At 38.0% G+C, this 16,146-nt stretch overlaps 1 protein-coding gene across 15 annotated transcripts in view; it reads right to left on the bottom strand.

The window, feature by feature from the left end:
* The window catches only part of LOC143032483 (uncharacterized), a 111,533-nt gene extending 99,490 nt beyond the window's left edge, over positions 1 to 12,043 (bottom strand). For 6 of the 15 annotated variants that reach the window (XM_076197338.1, XM_076197334.1, XM_076197341.1 and 3 more), the window contains exon 1: positions 11,649 to 12,041. The gene's annotated coding sequence lies outside the window, so the exon portion shown is untranslated. Of the gene's footprint in view, positions 1 to 8,530; positions 8,594 to 10,064; positions 10,629 to 11,648 lie in introns of those variants that run through there. The other 9 variants (XR_012967113.1, XR_012967114.1, XM_076197344.1 and 6 more) reach the window with 5 other exon arrangements.
* Between the last annotated feature and the right edge of the window lie 4,103 nt (positions 12,044 to 16,146).

Genomic DNA, 16,146 nt, shown 5'->3' with positions numbered 1-16,146 from the left:
TTATCCAGGGATTGTTAGTGTGGGGCATAGTAGAATGAGATGCCCTTATCTTCTGTGTGATGGTTGCATCTAGGGCACTTTGCCTCTGTGTCCAGGCCTATTCTGTATTAATACTGTTTTACTGCTGGATGATGTCCAAAAGGAGTATCTGGCAAACTTGATTATTACTATGATACCTGGATCTATAGACTTTTATTGATGTACAACCACCAACAAAAGCAATGTTTCTTTGCTAGGTCAGGCTCTGACTGGTATGCCCTTTTTGTCCTAAAAGATGGCTGGCCTAAATGAGGTAATTGATGCTCACAGTGGTTGGACTCACTACCAAGATTCAATTGTAATGCAGAATTACAATTTAACTTGTTCAATGTGTGAAGATGCACACTTAATATCAGTCCTACAGTAACTGCACTGAGCAATGAAATATATACAAATCTTGTACTACAATATGATATTCAGAAAATTCTTCTTAGCAAGTTGTAAGTTTTTATGACGTTAAAAACACAGTCACGAAAACTAAACATTGTATAATATTCGCATAAAGAGAACTGATTTTATTACTGATGATGAAAAAACTAATACATCTGTATATGGATGCTATCACCTCATTTCTGAAAAGTAACCTCAACATGCCTAAGCAACACTTGCAAGACATTGGACACAAGTGAAGATGGCATTGGAGGAATTTCTACTTGTTAATTCTAATGTTTGGGAGCTCAAGAGGTGTTCATTGAAATGAGAGTTAATGAATGAAAAAGCTATGCATTATATTCTCTGGAAAAGCAAAATTCATCTATTTACTGAGAAATATAATCATGTCCAATGGTCAGAGGCTCACATAAGATGGAGTTTTTTTTTCTAAAATAGGTGATAAATGTGCATGGCACTAACCAAGAACAATATTCTGTCAATATAATTTACAACTTCGGTCTATTGTGGATAGGATAATAGCATGGCTATTCATGTTCTCTGTGTTCCTTTACTTTTTTCTGAAACTTTCTTGAGTGCTGAATGAAATATCAATAAATGTAAACACCAAAGACTTGAAAGAAAAGTATCAGTGGTGTTTAAGCCTGCTGGTGAACTGATAAAATTATGAAACTATTTTATTCTCCATTGATAGTATCAGTGAAAATTACACCAATACATTCCAACATATGTTTCTCCAATATGTGAATACATATATGATGAACCTTATGTATAGTAGATGTAAAAATTTCAGTTATGCAAGCTGATGGCTACTATTTTTTATGCAAACATAAATTGGGGTATTTTGTTTAATCATTATAAATATAAATTAAGTATACCAATCATTTTATGCAAATTCATGAATTTACAGCACATAAACAGACTACCAAACAAAGACTTCTCAACAAAATACAAACTATCCACTAACTTTCCCTTTGAAATCAAGGACATGAGTAACACTATGATCAGATCATCATCTCTTGCTATGTGAATAGCAACAAAGAATCGATCCGGCAACAGACACCAATCAATCCCTTGCCCCAGGTCTCTCTTGCAGAAGACATGTGGCCTCTGGTCAGGACCATAAATCACTTACAGAAGAGATATTGTGTTGTTTTTTACAAAGGATAACAAAGGCAAAGCATGCCAACAGGAAAAAAAAAAAAAAAAAAAAAAAAAAAAAAAAAAAAAAAAAAAAAAAAAAAAAAAAAAAAAAAACCCTCATATTAATAATAAATTAAAACTATAACAATGTAAATAACAATTAAAATACATAAATAAATGCATTGGTATAGTTGAATAACAAACAAACAGGTAAATAGTAAATGATAATAAATTGACATATATCTAATAATAAATGAAAATCAGACAGAGAGCGTATTTTGAAATATTTCCCACATCTGATCTACAGTTAATTTTATCTGTAAGCTGGTATTTTAGAAGCACAAGTATCTATTCTAAAATTGTTTAGGAGTTTGAATCTAACTAAGTTGTGATCGCTATTTGCAACAGATTCACCGACTTCTACATCAGTTGCCATGCTTTCGCGGCTAGTGATCAATAAATCGAGTAAGTTTCCATATCTTGTGGGCTCTTTTACATGCTGAATTAAGTAATTGTCACCAAGAAAATCAATCAAGCGACTACCTATATGGCCATGTTCAAGGGTCATCCAATCAATGTCAGTAAAATTGAAATCACCCATTATCAATAAATCCCGGTTGCAGAAACTAGACAGTTCTTGAAATAACAGTTTGTCGTCTGCTAATGATAATGTCTTTGGCCTATATATTACACCTATATTCATTTTTTGTCCATTTGTTTGGGTTAACTCAACCCACAAACTGTCATATGCATCCTGTTTCACTTTCTCTAAAACACAAGCATGAACATTGTTTTTAACGTACAATAGAACACCCCCACCTTTCTTGTGGTTTCTATCCTGATGAAAGTGTTTAAATCCCGCATTATTAAATTCAGCTTCGAACTCTGTACCATTTAACCATGTCTCAGTTATTCCTATCATATCGAGATTTTCGAGCATTAAAGTACATAGTTTTAAGAAACTCCTGATTATTTCTTTTTGACACATTTTGAGTTTCAATATCATGTCTTATATTATCATTTTGTTTTTTATTTATGCCTTGCTCTATATTATTATTATTTGGTCCTTCATTGACATTCAATGCCTCATTAACATTTCTCATATCAAAATTAACATTTCCCCCATCACGGACATCTGGTCGATCACGGTCATCCGATCTCTTTTGTACATTTTGTCCCCCTCCGTCACCGTGATTCACACCGGCCTCCTGTCGTTCAGTGACATTATGTCTGGCATCCCTTTCTAAAATTATATTTTGTCCTCCAGTGACATTATATCCTACCGTAATATTTTTTCCTCCACTATAATTCATCGTGATCTTTTGTCTTCCACTGTTATCTTGATATTTTGACCTTCATTGACATTCTGGTCATTACATTGTGACATTTTGTCCTAAGACATTACATCCTAATGTGTCATTTCGTCCTCTAGCGATATTACATCCATCGTGATCTTTTGTCCTCCACTGTCATTATATCCCATTGCGACATTTTGTCCTATAATGTGACATTTCGTCCTCTAGCGACATTATATCCTAAAATTATATTTTGTCCTATACTGGTACATTGTTCTACATTAATGCTATACTCTACACTGTTTTCCCAAGTACATTCTATTTCCCCTTCCCTTTGGCCTTCTACCCTAAAAAAGGAGCTGGTTCATTACAAACTCCCACAATGAGGTTTGTAAGAACATCTTTGCCTCTGCGGGTAAGGTGGATCTCAGAAGCGTAAAGGTGCCTAGAAAAGAGATACCAAGGATCAAGAAAGTGGTATCCCAATTGTGTGCACAACTGCGATATTGACATACAAGCTTGCAACGTCGCTTAGTCTTTCGCTGCCACTTCATCCTCCAGTAGAGCAAAACGATTGACTAGAGCCAGCGGTTGCTCCACAGGGCACACGTCTACCGAACGTGTGCCCTGCAGTGACAGTAGGTGAAGAAGTGGAACGCTCTTTGGGTTGTGGGGAGGGTTCACTCTTCTCACGGAGCGCACTCCTGAGAAGCCGAATTTCCTCCTCACACATCCTGAGACGGACCTCTAGGTTCACGCAACCTTCACAAGCCATTTCGCTCCCCCTTTAGCAATAAAAACGGCAAAGAGAAAATACAAATCAACAACAACAAAAAATCAAAGCGGTCTCTAATAAACTAAATACGCGAAGCTTACTCTGCTTACCTTATACTATTTCTCCTACCTTTGGAATACGGTAACAGAAAACTGTTTTGAAATTAAATAGAACCCTGCACTTTATCTTATATCTGTAACTGTATAGCGCTATACGTATACAATTACAAAAACACAACACAATCACTTAACACTATTCGGAGATATAAAATTCACAGGTATTCACTAGCTGGTGTCTGTGCAGAAAAACGAGGTCTCTAGCTGAGGTCACGAGCGGACTGAGCTGAGGTCACGAGTGGACTGAGCTGAGGTCACGAGTGGACTGAGCTGAGGTCACTTTGTATTGCCCATGTGGGGTATTGAAGTAGTCTTTTGTGTGCTGATTACTTCTGAGGCAGTTTGAGACTGTAGCCAAGCACATTCTGTGTTGGTATTAAGGGATAGAGTCCTGAGTACTGCTGTACTAGCGTGATTCTTGTTTAGTGGGGGATGATTTTTTTTTGTGGGATTTGTACTGATGGGGGGGGTTTGCAGTATCGAGTTTGGTGGACTTTCTTGAAGGGCTTGATTAAGTAAAAGGATGTGAATGTGTTTGTGTGTTGATGTTTTGTGTGGTTTGAGTGGTAGGTTGTTGTAGGTGTTTGAGTTGAATATATATATTTTTTTCTGTTGGTTGTGCTTGTGATATGTAGTGTGAAGGGTGTGTGTTGTTCAAGGTTTGGTTTTGGCATAGAATTGTATTCCTGTCATTTTAATATGATGTTCTGTTGGAGGGCTTTTGGTTCATGAGTGCAGGTTTCCCATGGGGTGGTTTTGGTGCATCCTATTATTACTTTTAGGGCTTCATTCTATAGTATTTGTAAGTCTTTTACATTCAATTTGCTGATTGCTGGAAGCCAGGCTGTGGAGATGTACTCTAAAGTGGCTCTTATGAACCATTTAAAGATGGTTATTAGTTTCTTTGTTTCCCAAAGTCTGTACTAGAGATCCTTTTCATTAGGTTTGTTTTACGGTTGATCCTCACTGTCAGATCCTTGACATGTGGGCTGAATATCACATGGGTATCAAATGTTAGACCATGAATTTTGTATTTCTTTCCAATGGAAGGGTCTGGCCATTTAGCTTCACTATAGGATGTTTTTTTGACTCATGGTTGTCTGGGGTGGGCAGTTACTGTTGATTTCTGGGGTGAAGCTTCCATTGTTATTTCTGAACAAATGTTCCAGTTTTTTCAGGTATACTAGAATGATTTTTGTTCCTATTTTGTATTTACTGTGCCGAGTTATTAATAACATCGAGTCATCTACATAAGAAAGAACTTTGGTTTTAGTTCTGGTCCAGGAGTTGGTAAATTACTCATGAAGAGGTTAAGCAGTTGAACAAACACCAAATACTCAAGATATAACCACCAGCAAAAACAGAATAACTAATACTACATTGTTCCTTGTTCACTCCCAACAGACAACACAAGATATCTTCACTAAATGAATTATGAGCTGAACCAGTGGCTGCCAGGGACCTGGAGGCTATGGGCATCCTGCACAAGAGCTGGGACAACAAATTGTTCAGATGAGAACAATCTTCAAATATACTGGGAGACCAGCGTAATTGTTTTTGATGCACCACTGAAATCAGCATCTTCTTGCATCACAGGTAAAAACTATGTGGTACATGGAGATGATACCATCATCACAATTTGTCCTACAGACCAAATGACCTTAATGCAAGCTAAATATTCTGACATTATCCTGAAATCCAAGAACATGATCAACTCTAAGCATCAGCAAGATACAAGAAATAATGGATATAAAAAGCCCATGTACCACCACTAGCGAAATCTTTCTAATGATAACATCAACCTATAGATCTATGAATATCCTCCAGAATCTAATGTCACTCATCTTCAAAACTTGTAAACACCCTCACCTCCATCTGTTTGATACTTGTTCTCTAGCCTGGGTCAAAGAACTCATTCTATACATTTTCAAACGTACTTTCCCATCTTCTAACACAAGGTAAGCTCTCCCTTCATATTATAACAAGGAGGAGACAGAAGTACCACACTGCAGTAAACCCTCTATAAATCAGATACAGGATAAATTTGACTCTATATAGCCACCGGATCATTTCTATCTAAATCGGATGGCAACAACATCTGCAGCGGGCATCTGGTATAATTTCCTGCCAAATCAGCCACCCATACTGACCCACGTTGCTCCTTGGTCAGTTTATGTTGTGTCTCCCTACCGATCGGACATACGGTCATTTAGTCAATCCTCATTTGTGTTATTCACTTCCTTATTTTGTACTTTGTGATGCCTTCCAAGGCTAGTGCTGTGCTTTCTACATCATCCGGAAAAGGAAAGAGGAAGTCTCAGCATGAGTGAGAAATTGAAGGTGATAGAGTTGTATGAAAAAGGCACCAAGGGGGGAGATCTCATGACCAACCTTAAAAGATCCATCCTCCATGATATTCTGCAGACCAAATAAATAAATAAAAATAAAAATGTAAGGTGGAAAGGCACAAGAAGTGTTTCACTCACAAAAACTCCACCATGAAAACTTTGATGAGGCAATTTATAAGTGGTACATGCAGCAGTGAGAGGCCTGGACATTCAAAATGCTGATGCTTGAGCTGTGGACCCTTTTATTGCAAAATTGCCCAAGTTGATGGAGTAGGAAGGCTTACACGAGTTTCTGGTGTACAATGCTGATGAGACTGGGCTATTCTGGCATGCTCTGCCCAGAAATACCCAGATCTTCAAGGAAATGTTTAGCATTCCTGGACACAAAGTGATAAAGGAGCGGCTATCTTGCGTGTGGAAATGCAGACGGTTGACACGGTCTCAGACCTGTGATTGTCAGGAAGATCAAGAAGCTCCGCACCATCAAGGATATCATGAACAGGCTGCCAGTGGAGTATTACGGGGCTCCTTCTGACAGGGCATTGTTGAAGAATGGTTTCACTAGCACTTTGACCTGGCTGTAAGGAACCACCAAGCTAAATATGGGATAAAATCTGATGAAGTGAAGGCCCTAACTCTCAATAATGCCCCAGTTCAGTCATCAGCATTCAGACTATAGTAAGGATCGCTTCATAAATACATTGTTCCTCCCACCCAACACTACCTCAATGATCCAGCACATGGATCAAGGCATCATTGAAAGTGCCAAAAGGCACGACAGGAACATAATCCTCGAGCAGTGCCTTGTTCTGGTCAAGGATGGGATGGATGAGCCAGGTTATATTGATTGTAGAGCCAAGAACACAAAAGAAAATTTCAAGGCTTACACAGTGAAAGATGCAATATTATCTGGGCTGAGCCTTGGAAGGTGCCCCAGTCAACTCTCAGAAATAGCTGGTGCAAGCTACTAATGGCCCCTAAAACTCCAGCAGCAGGCAAAGACAATTTTGAGGGGTTTGAAACTTCAAGGATGTTGGACGTGATGCATCAAGCTGGACAGGGAGAAATTGAGCAAGAGGAGATAGTGGACTGGGTGCAGGAGGAGTTAAAGGTGTCTGGTTACCACTACATGACTGACAAGGAGAGCTGGCAGTTTGCAGAATGAACTGGAGGAGGAAGACAAAGATGAAGAGGCAACAGGTGGGGTCCATCTCTGGCAGCTGGGCTAGAAGTAATTTCAACCTGCCTAAGACTCCTCTATAATGGTGGAGAGCCCTTGACTGACCACTATGACGACGAAGATTTTCAAGATGCAGGATGCAAAGCAGGTTCAACAAAAATCTCCTCATTTTTCAAACCACTGTTCCCCACATCATGGATGAGGCAACGCACACAGTCTGAGGAATCAGTTGCATCCACCCCTTCAGTGTTATCCACTTCTTCAGCCAGTCTCCATATCGTGTCGGACACGCATTCAAGCAACAGCAGCTCCTGGACCATCATGCCTAGCATCTCTCAAGCAAAGAGTACAGAGAACTTGGCGACAACAATTCCCATCACTACACCTGAGGTTCCAGGAGATATTTTTGATAACAGAACATAGGAGTAACATACATAAATACAGGAAGTGTATTTTGAAATTACAATTATTATCTGTAGTATATGAATTAAGTTTGGATGCTAAAAAGCAAGTGATTTTGTGCGTGTAGCAGGATAAATCAGATCCTCGGATATTTCAACAAGGGGTTACTCCAATCAATCCGTTTTATAGAGGGACTACTGTAATTGAAATCAATGGTCGTCTTAGATCTCTTTCTCCATGAGGTGATCTGTGGGAGAACCCAAAGGTAATTGCCAGCCACTGCAAGGCTCTAGGTTCTCAATCTGTGAAACTTGAGGCAACATTTGTTTTTATCATTGTTCCTCTAGAACAGACTTGGTACAGTTTATTTCATATTAACCCGTCAGTATAAACTCTCAAAAAAAATTCTTTTTCACAATGTTCAAAATTCATACCCACACGTAAGTCACATTTTCTAAACCAAAGGACACTCAGATGAATTAAATTGTCCAACATAAGTGAAATGAAACTAGACTTCAGCAAGAACATACATACCAAGGAGACTTTTCCTACTTGTAAGGGGCCAAATCAAAGCATACTCCCCCTACAGCCATCCCACACTCATCCAATACCAATAGGTCACCCCCATCTTAGCACCTCACGGCAGTCTTAGCACTGTGCTGCCACACCACTCAGTTCAAAGGCAATGCAACAATTGAGGTAAGAAACCTTGGCCTAATAAATTATATGAAAAGCATACACTGAATATTATAAAAACATGTAATTACCAATCAAGCAATATTGCATTCATTAAAATACACTATATCAAAGGCTACAGAATATACAAAATTGAGCTGACAGACCTGCATTCTTGGGGTACAGCCATCCCATCTGGCAACACAACTTGCTCCTCTACCCATCCAGAGCTAAATACAGTAAAACAATAACAATAATCCCTTGTATACTCAAGTTGAGATAACTTGCACAGTAATAATCCCTTGTATACCCAAATTCAGGTAATCTGCACTTTTACTGATATAACTAATTGGTTGTTGGTCATTTATTAAGCAGTGGAGGAATATACTGTGTTGCTGGACAAGGTCAATGCACTCCAGAAATTCCTAAGTCTACACAAGTGAATACCTCCTATATTTATGACTCTACACTGGCCACTGAAAAAAGTAATAATCATATATAAGTTTTCCTAAAAAATATCCTAGTGACCAAAGCCTTTACAGTATCACTATCTTAGTTTTATCACTGTCCCTAAACTAATATAAATACAGCAGGTATGCTATCTGATTCAGACCTTTCTTGATTCTATTTGACTATCTACTGACGTGTGGCTCCCCAGGAAAAGGTAACCCATACAAGATACCCAGGTAATATAAGTGACTAGTTTTCAGTGCTTCAATCACTCCAACTTTCATTGAAGGGCCAGTGGTACCTCTTAGCCACAAAGTTAGAATGACAATAGCTGTACCACCTCACTTTAATTGTTACTCAAACCTTACACTCACAATTTGATGCTAGACATGATAAATTAGAGGGGAGGAGATTGGACCTAACAGTTGGTTAAAACAGCCTAAACACTAAACATTACAGAATTGTAACTAACAACATCTAGTGGTATATAATCAATATGAAAAGTTATGTTAATGTATTTACCATACCTTACTTATTGAAATCATAGAGAACTGTGTTTTTGGATGACACTTTGCTCATGATGTTTCAGTGTTTTGTGTGACAAACACTTTTCACAAAACTATTCACTCACTAGATGTCTCTTATTGAAGTTAGGTTATTGCTAAAGTGTGGGAGATGAACACTTCTTATTGTTCATAAAGTTTAGAATCCTTTGGGAAAGCATGGGGATCCCAGAAAACAAAATCCTAGCCAGTATCAAAATAAATGGATATAAATTGAATTTTTTTAATATTCTAACTCTCATTGAACTCAACTGAAATAGAAACAATATTTTGAAACATGACCTAAAATCATACAAAACACTCAAAACACAGTGTTTTTTGTGTGTTTTGGGTTACAAATCAGGTATTTTGGGTGGTGTTTCAACCAACCCATACCCAACAAGCACTGCTCCTTCCCCGTTTACTACAATTAGGTAAATAAAAAAAGTTGTAAATTATCCCTGTTAATATTAACAATCTGGCTTATACATGACAATTGTACAGTTCAAATTGGCTAAAACTAAGGAGGCTTGAACAAAATTATTGAGCAGGCTTGGGGTATTTCATTATTTCAAGTCCCAGACAATATTTCCATACTAGATTTTGAATAACAACTATGAATACCAACAGAGGTTTTTGGTCCATTCTCCAGTCTCCCTTAAATGCTAAAACTGTCTTATATAACCTGCAGTTAAAAAAAATCACTGACCTTTCATGGGCTTACAAAATATTCCTTGTGGATTTCTTTAGCTCTTATAAAAATTCCTTATTCAACTTTTCTTTTATAACAAATTTCAAGTTTAATTTTCTTTCTGGTTATTCTTCACAAAATACACACACTTTATTCACAAATCATGTTAAATAATTTTTCTATCCTCTTTACCTATGTATGGAATCATGATCTATAAGTATGTTTCTGTTTTTGAGCTTCATACCTGGTCCAGGTAAAGAAGTATGCCTATATCACAAGTAGTCAAGTTCATACTATTATTTCTTGTTTGGCTTTTGCTCCACATTATCAACAATCTTCATATCTATTTCAAAATCTGTCTAGTTTATACATTATCAAATGCAACACTTCATACCTGGCCCAGGTAAAGAAGTATGCCTATATCACAAGTAGTCAAGTTCATACTATTATTCCTTGTTTGGTTTTTGCTCCACATTATCAACAATTTTCATATCTATTTCAAAATCTGTCTAGTTTATACATCATCAAATTCAACACTTCACATTTCCATATTTTAGATAATGCACTGTCATCTAACATTTTTTTTCCAACAACACCCTGTCTCCACAAAACAAGTAGTGCTCACTGTTTATAGCATCTTCTTTAGTATAATCACTTTCATAACTGGCCACAATACACCACAATGACCAATGTCATTTACAATAAATTTACCCAACTACATGTTATTTTCTTTCATCACCTATCCAATAACTCACTTCATTGATGAATCATTAATTTGCATGCACTTCAGACTATTGGAATTCAATCAAATACTTAATACATGTGGCACTTTAAATTTTCTAACAAAAAAGATTAGAGCTTAGAGGCTTCCATAATAACTAGTGATGCTCATAGGATCTCCTAGTTTCAAACACCCAGTTAATCCCTAAATGATTCTAAATTTAATTAATACCTACCTAAATTTAATTACCAGTATATAATTATATATACTACAGTCCAATATCAGTTTCTTATACCAGATGCCTACATTCCTCTACCTTAACCAAAAAAGTAATTAATTGGTTCATAATAATGCAACTTGGAGGAGGGGCTAGTGAGAGGGCATTCACCCAGTCCAGACGATCTGACTACGTTCGTGCACAGCATCACCAGCCTTACACAATAAAAACAATGTCCACCTCTCCAATATCCAAAGAAATACGGTGGTATATAATGCGTACACTAGTGAAACACACACATCAGCAGCTAGACGACAGCAGCAGCATTGTGCAGAGCCATTAGGCAACACAGCTGCAACAACCTCTGACATTTCTGCTACGTTTAAGTCAAACACAATGCAAACGATTATTCTCTCCAACTTTATTACTGAAACTTTAAAAACTGGACACTATGCTACTAATCACGATTTGGGGTGGCAAGAGAACTACCTAAAATGTGAAATATGAGTTCGGGCAGGCCACATTCCTGAGGCTATGTGGTCTCAGGTAAGACCCTTACACCTGAGCCTCGCCTTTTAACCAAATACCAAATGTAAACAAACCTTACCACGCCTCACATGAGCAGTATTACATCTCTTATTCCACCAATAACAATAAAACCAACCTTAAAAATGTTTCAGGAGCATGGCAGTGATGCAAATGAGGTGAAATTGGTGAAATACGGCCAAGCAAGGACAGCACACTTCAACAAGGCAGTGGAACTGGGCTCTGAGTCGTCAAGTCTACAATTACGGCGAACGACTTTGTCCGATTGCGATAGTTTCTGCCTAAGCCAAGGTTACAATTTCATTAATCTTACTTCATTTATATGTTAGTAGCCTCGATTTACTTAGCTACGGCATTCTTTACAGTATTTATAAATCTAAGTACTCGAACCAAAATTAATTGAATCGGTGATCAGTAAATGAGAGCCATTGAGGGAGGTTAGCGATGCAGGCTGTCGTTAACCACCCTTACCGACAGGGCCCAGCGCGGATTGGCCTAACCACTGCTGCGGACCGCCCGCCTCCGAGTCGGCGCAAACAGCCTCGACTTACTCTCATGTGCGCCGGCGTAAACCACTGCAAACCACTCCCAGGACGTGCACTTGAGCCGCAATAGCAGTAATTACTGTCGAGATCAATACATAAGGTAGTCGAAGCGAGTGCAAGAACAACAGCCGCGGGATATGTCAACTCTTTATTAAACCCAAATTAGATCAATATATACGTGCATGCAATCGAAGCGAGGCGAATGATCGGTTGATGACGTAGTTACGGCGGGGCCAAGACCGGATAAAAGTTTTGTCTCGTGCACCTTCGGAGCTAGCCAACTACTCCTCGACCCCATTACCTGCCTGCCCGACCACACCGTGATCAATGAGTCCCTTTATATCTCGCACCTCCCCCACCCGTATTATCCCGCGGCTCGCCATGATTCTTCCATCAAATCTACTGTCGCACCATCAATTTATCGAATGACACCGCTCAACACTTCCAACCCGCACGTACGCACCTGTCCTATGATGCTAGGCACCTGCATACCTGAAAGTCGCTGGAACATCAATCTGCAAATCATTGACGCATTCAGTTGCTATTGGAAAAATGAAATTATTCTATGTGTAAAATGTTCATATGTGTTCTTTGCGTGTTGCAATTCGCCGGGGTGAGTAGTGCTCACTCATGCATTTCAAAATTTAAAGTGTGTGTAGGATGCATAGTTGCACAGGTACATGCATGCATGAATGCGCTCGTGTGCGTCAATGAAAATGTGTTGTTTAACTGCTAACGGTTTTCCTCAGTTGAAATTACCAGTTGGCAATCAACGCAATTAAATACATGATTGCGTATCAACGTTAAATTCCAAACATTCGGACAGCATGCTCTTCGTAGTTGAAAGTACATCGCCTTGCGGAAGCCATAATAAGTCACACATTCCAGTGAAAGTTTGGAAATCGAATTCGAAGTTCAGAACATTAAAATGTGGACATTTTGAATACGATAAAAATCTACCAAACTATTTTCTCACTTATGATGCCTATGATGCTGAATACTATCTCCGGATTTCCGCCATTGCCCCGCACATGATGAATGATTCGAATGATGAGAAGCCTTTTCCATACTTGTCAAGCTACTATGGTGTCTTGCCGCAAAATTTTGCGTTAGAGACCATAAGTTTGTGTATAAAACGGTAATTAAACCATACGAAAAAAAAAATTCATTCAATATCTATTTGTTTCAAAACAAATGTACCATGAAAACACAATATAAACACATGACAGTATGAAGAACACATAACTAAAAACAGTATTGTTTACAAAGGGTCTTATAAACAGTACTGTCTTTCATTATGTGGTGCTCATACTGTGTCATGTATTTACATTGTGTACTACAACAATACAATAAGTGGAAGAAGATTAAGATCAGAGGCTGCCACCGTGCTGGGGACTGGCGGCGCACCGGAGAGGAAAAAAGGTGAACGGACAAAACCCCAATCAATAGGTTACGTTATGTTCCCCCCCCCCATTTTTCCATTAAGGTTTTGTCTACTATGCAGATTGGGGTCTTACCATGTGTTCAAGAAAGGGACAGGGACGAAGAGGAAGACAAACCCAAGGACTGACAAGCGGCTGGAACGTGAAGAAAAGGGAGAGATGTCGTATATATAACACTTAAAAATTGTGGACACTCAAAACTGACCTATGGTATTTTCAGAACTCTAATGTTGTTTTTGCATGTAATTTTGTTGGCAAAATAGTTATCGCAAGAGATTTAATGATTACACAATTAAATGCGACAAGAAATGCATTTGATTTTCATTCACCATGGATAAAGTACGGCGTTTACAATAGGATTGTCGTTATTGCGAAAGACGCTACCTGTGCCCCCACTGTTTGGACAGCCAGTCACTGGAAGCCATTATGAATAAAATCCTAGAATGAGGTCACGAGACGGGACTCAACCCAAGCATGCCACAATCACCCATCAAAATCTGAACACCCTTTCATCACTGCGTACTTTGGATATTTGGCTCTGATCAAAGGCAAATGATTTTATGCGGAGATCATTTTCTTCTCAACAGCTCCACAAAGCAATCTGCGTTTAACCAAAATAAAACATATCAAGTACGTCACAATAGGGGGAAATCTAATTCGAAAATTACACGGGCTATTACATAAGCAGTAATTAGAATTGTGTTAATAATTATATAATAGTCTTGAAGATGATAAATGATAACAGCAATAATATTTTTAATACTAAGAAACAGAATACCAATAAAGATAATTGTAATTATAACATTAATAATAATTTTTATCACAACCCACTTGTGGACCAGTTAATCGTGCACAGCTCGTACGAGTGACAGAGTTCACGCAGGATAATTAAACTCCTCGTTAAAATTTATTATGTATTACAAAGATAAAAACGCTTATAATGCACATACATAATAAAAATGTAAATATTCACAAACACAATGAATGAAGTATAAGCATAAATATCTAAATGGATTCAATTTGACCAAGTATGGCAGGTTGTGGTGCGTCTGAATGCTGCGCGCACTGACATTGACAGAACGAACTAGTCTTGGTTCTGGTGACGCGCCAACGGAAGTCGTCTGGGCCGTGCCTCTCAAGCTCTTCACTAATGGGTGATTTGGAGAAAGTCGGTTGCCAGACGTATGATGTTCGGAGATATACATGTTTGTAGATTTGTATCTGGCACAGAGGACGGCAGATGGACATACTTAGCTTTCTGGCAGTCTTCGAGATGATATCCGAGACAACTCGGATGGCAAAGACTTGTAGCTTCACTGGAAGACTCCATACACGGGCTTATATAAATTGAAGACTGCTAAATGTAAGCGAAGGAGGTCCAAAGGACTGCTTGTGTCTAAACGACGGGTAGAGGAAATCTACGTAGGAATTGGTGAACAGCGGGCTGATCTCAATATGGCTTGTCTACAGTTTCTGGTCTCTGCTTCTTTGTCATCGCCACTCGGGTCCTCTCTGCCTGACCTTATATAGCTCGGGTAATGTTGATTACATTTCCTGGATGTCTATACATAGCATGATTACAAGTAATTTGGAAATTCGTTAACAAAAGTGGATAGTGAAAAGGATCTCGGCGTAATTATCAGTAACGATCTCAAATCATGTAAACTGTATTTCAGCCTCTGAGAAAGCAAATAAGATTCTAGGACTGATTGCGCGATCTTTTAACTTCAAAAGTCCATCACACATTAACAAGTTATATGAATCGTTAGTTCGTCCACATTTGGAATATGCTGTTTCCGTATGGTCACCGAATCTCATTTAAGACATTGACATATTGGAAGAAGTACAACGGAGAGCTACAAAACTGATTCCAAATATAACAAATAAATCTTAAGAAAATCGAATAAAACATATGAATCTGTTTTCCTAAAAGCGTAGACTCAGAGGTGACTTGATACAGGAATAAGATTCTAAAGGGAATTGACAACATCAAAAGTGACAAAAAATTCAAACTTAATGCAAATCAGACAAGAAATAATGGGCTCAAACTGTCTGGAAATAGATTTAATTTGGGAGTGGGGAGAAACAACTTCGCCAACCGTGTAGTTAATGAATTAAATAAACTTCCTGCAGAGGCAGTGCAATGTAGTTCAGTTCGAAGCTTTAAGAATCATTTAGATAAACACCTAAGCAAGATGCTGTAATGACTGATTTATTTTATATTATTTGTTTATTTGTTTTGTTATCATTTGTCCGTTTGTTTATTATTATCTGTTTGATTCTCATTTATTATTAGTTATGTCAATTTATTATTATTTACTATTTACCTGCTTATTATCTAACTATACCTATGCATTTATCTATTTTATCTATTATTTACATTATTATTGTTTTTATTCATTCATCTATTTTTTTTATCATTATTATGATTTTTCTCGCATCCGGCCTAGATATGGACCAAAAGGTCTCCTGTCGGCATGCTCCGCCTTTGTAATCCTTTGTACTTGGCACTTCAGCTACTTCTGACCAATGGGAAAAAAGAACATGTTTTCGCGCCAAATTACAAAGGCGGAGCATGCCGACAGATGAGAAAAAATAAAATAATGATAAATAAATAAACATAAATATA

The sequence above is a fragment of the Oratosquilla oratoria genome, chromosome 13, assembly GCF_046742065.1.
Source record: "Oratosquilla oratoria isolate Oo_2021 chromosome 13, ASM4674206v1, whole genome shotgun sequence".
NCBI lineage: Eukaryota > Metazoa > Arthropoda > Malacostraca > Stomatopoda > Squillidae > Oratosquilla > Oratosquilla oratoria.
This window is presented reverse-complemented; position numbering and strand designations above follow the sequence as displayed.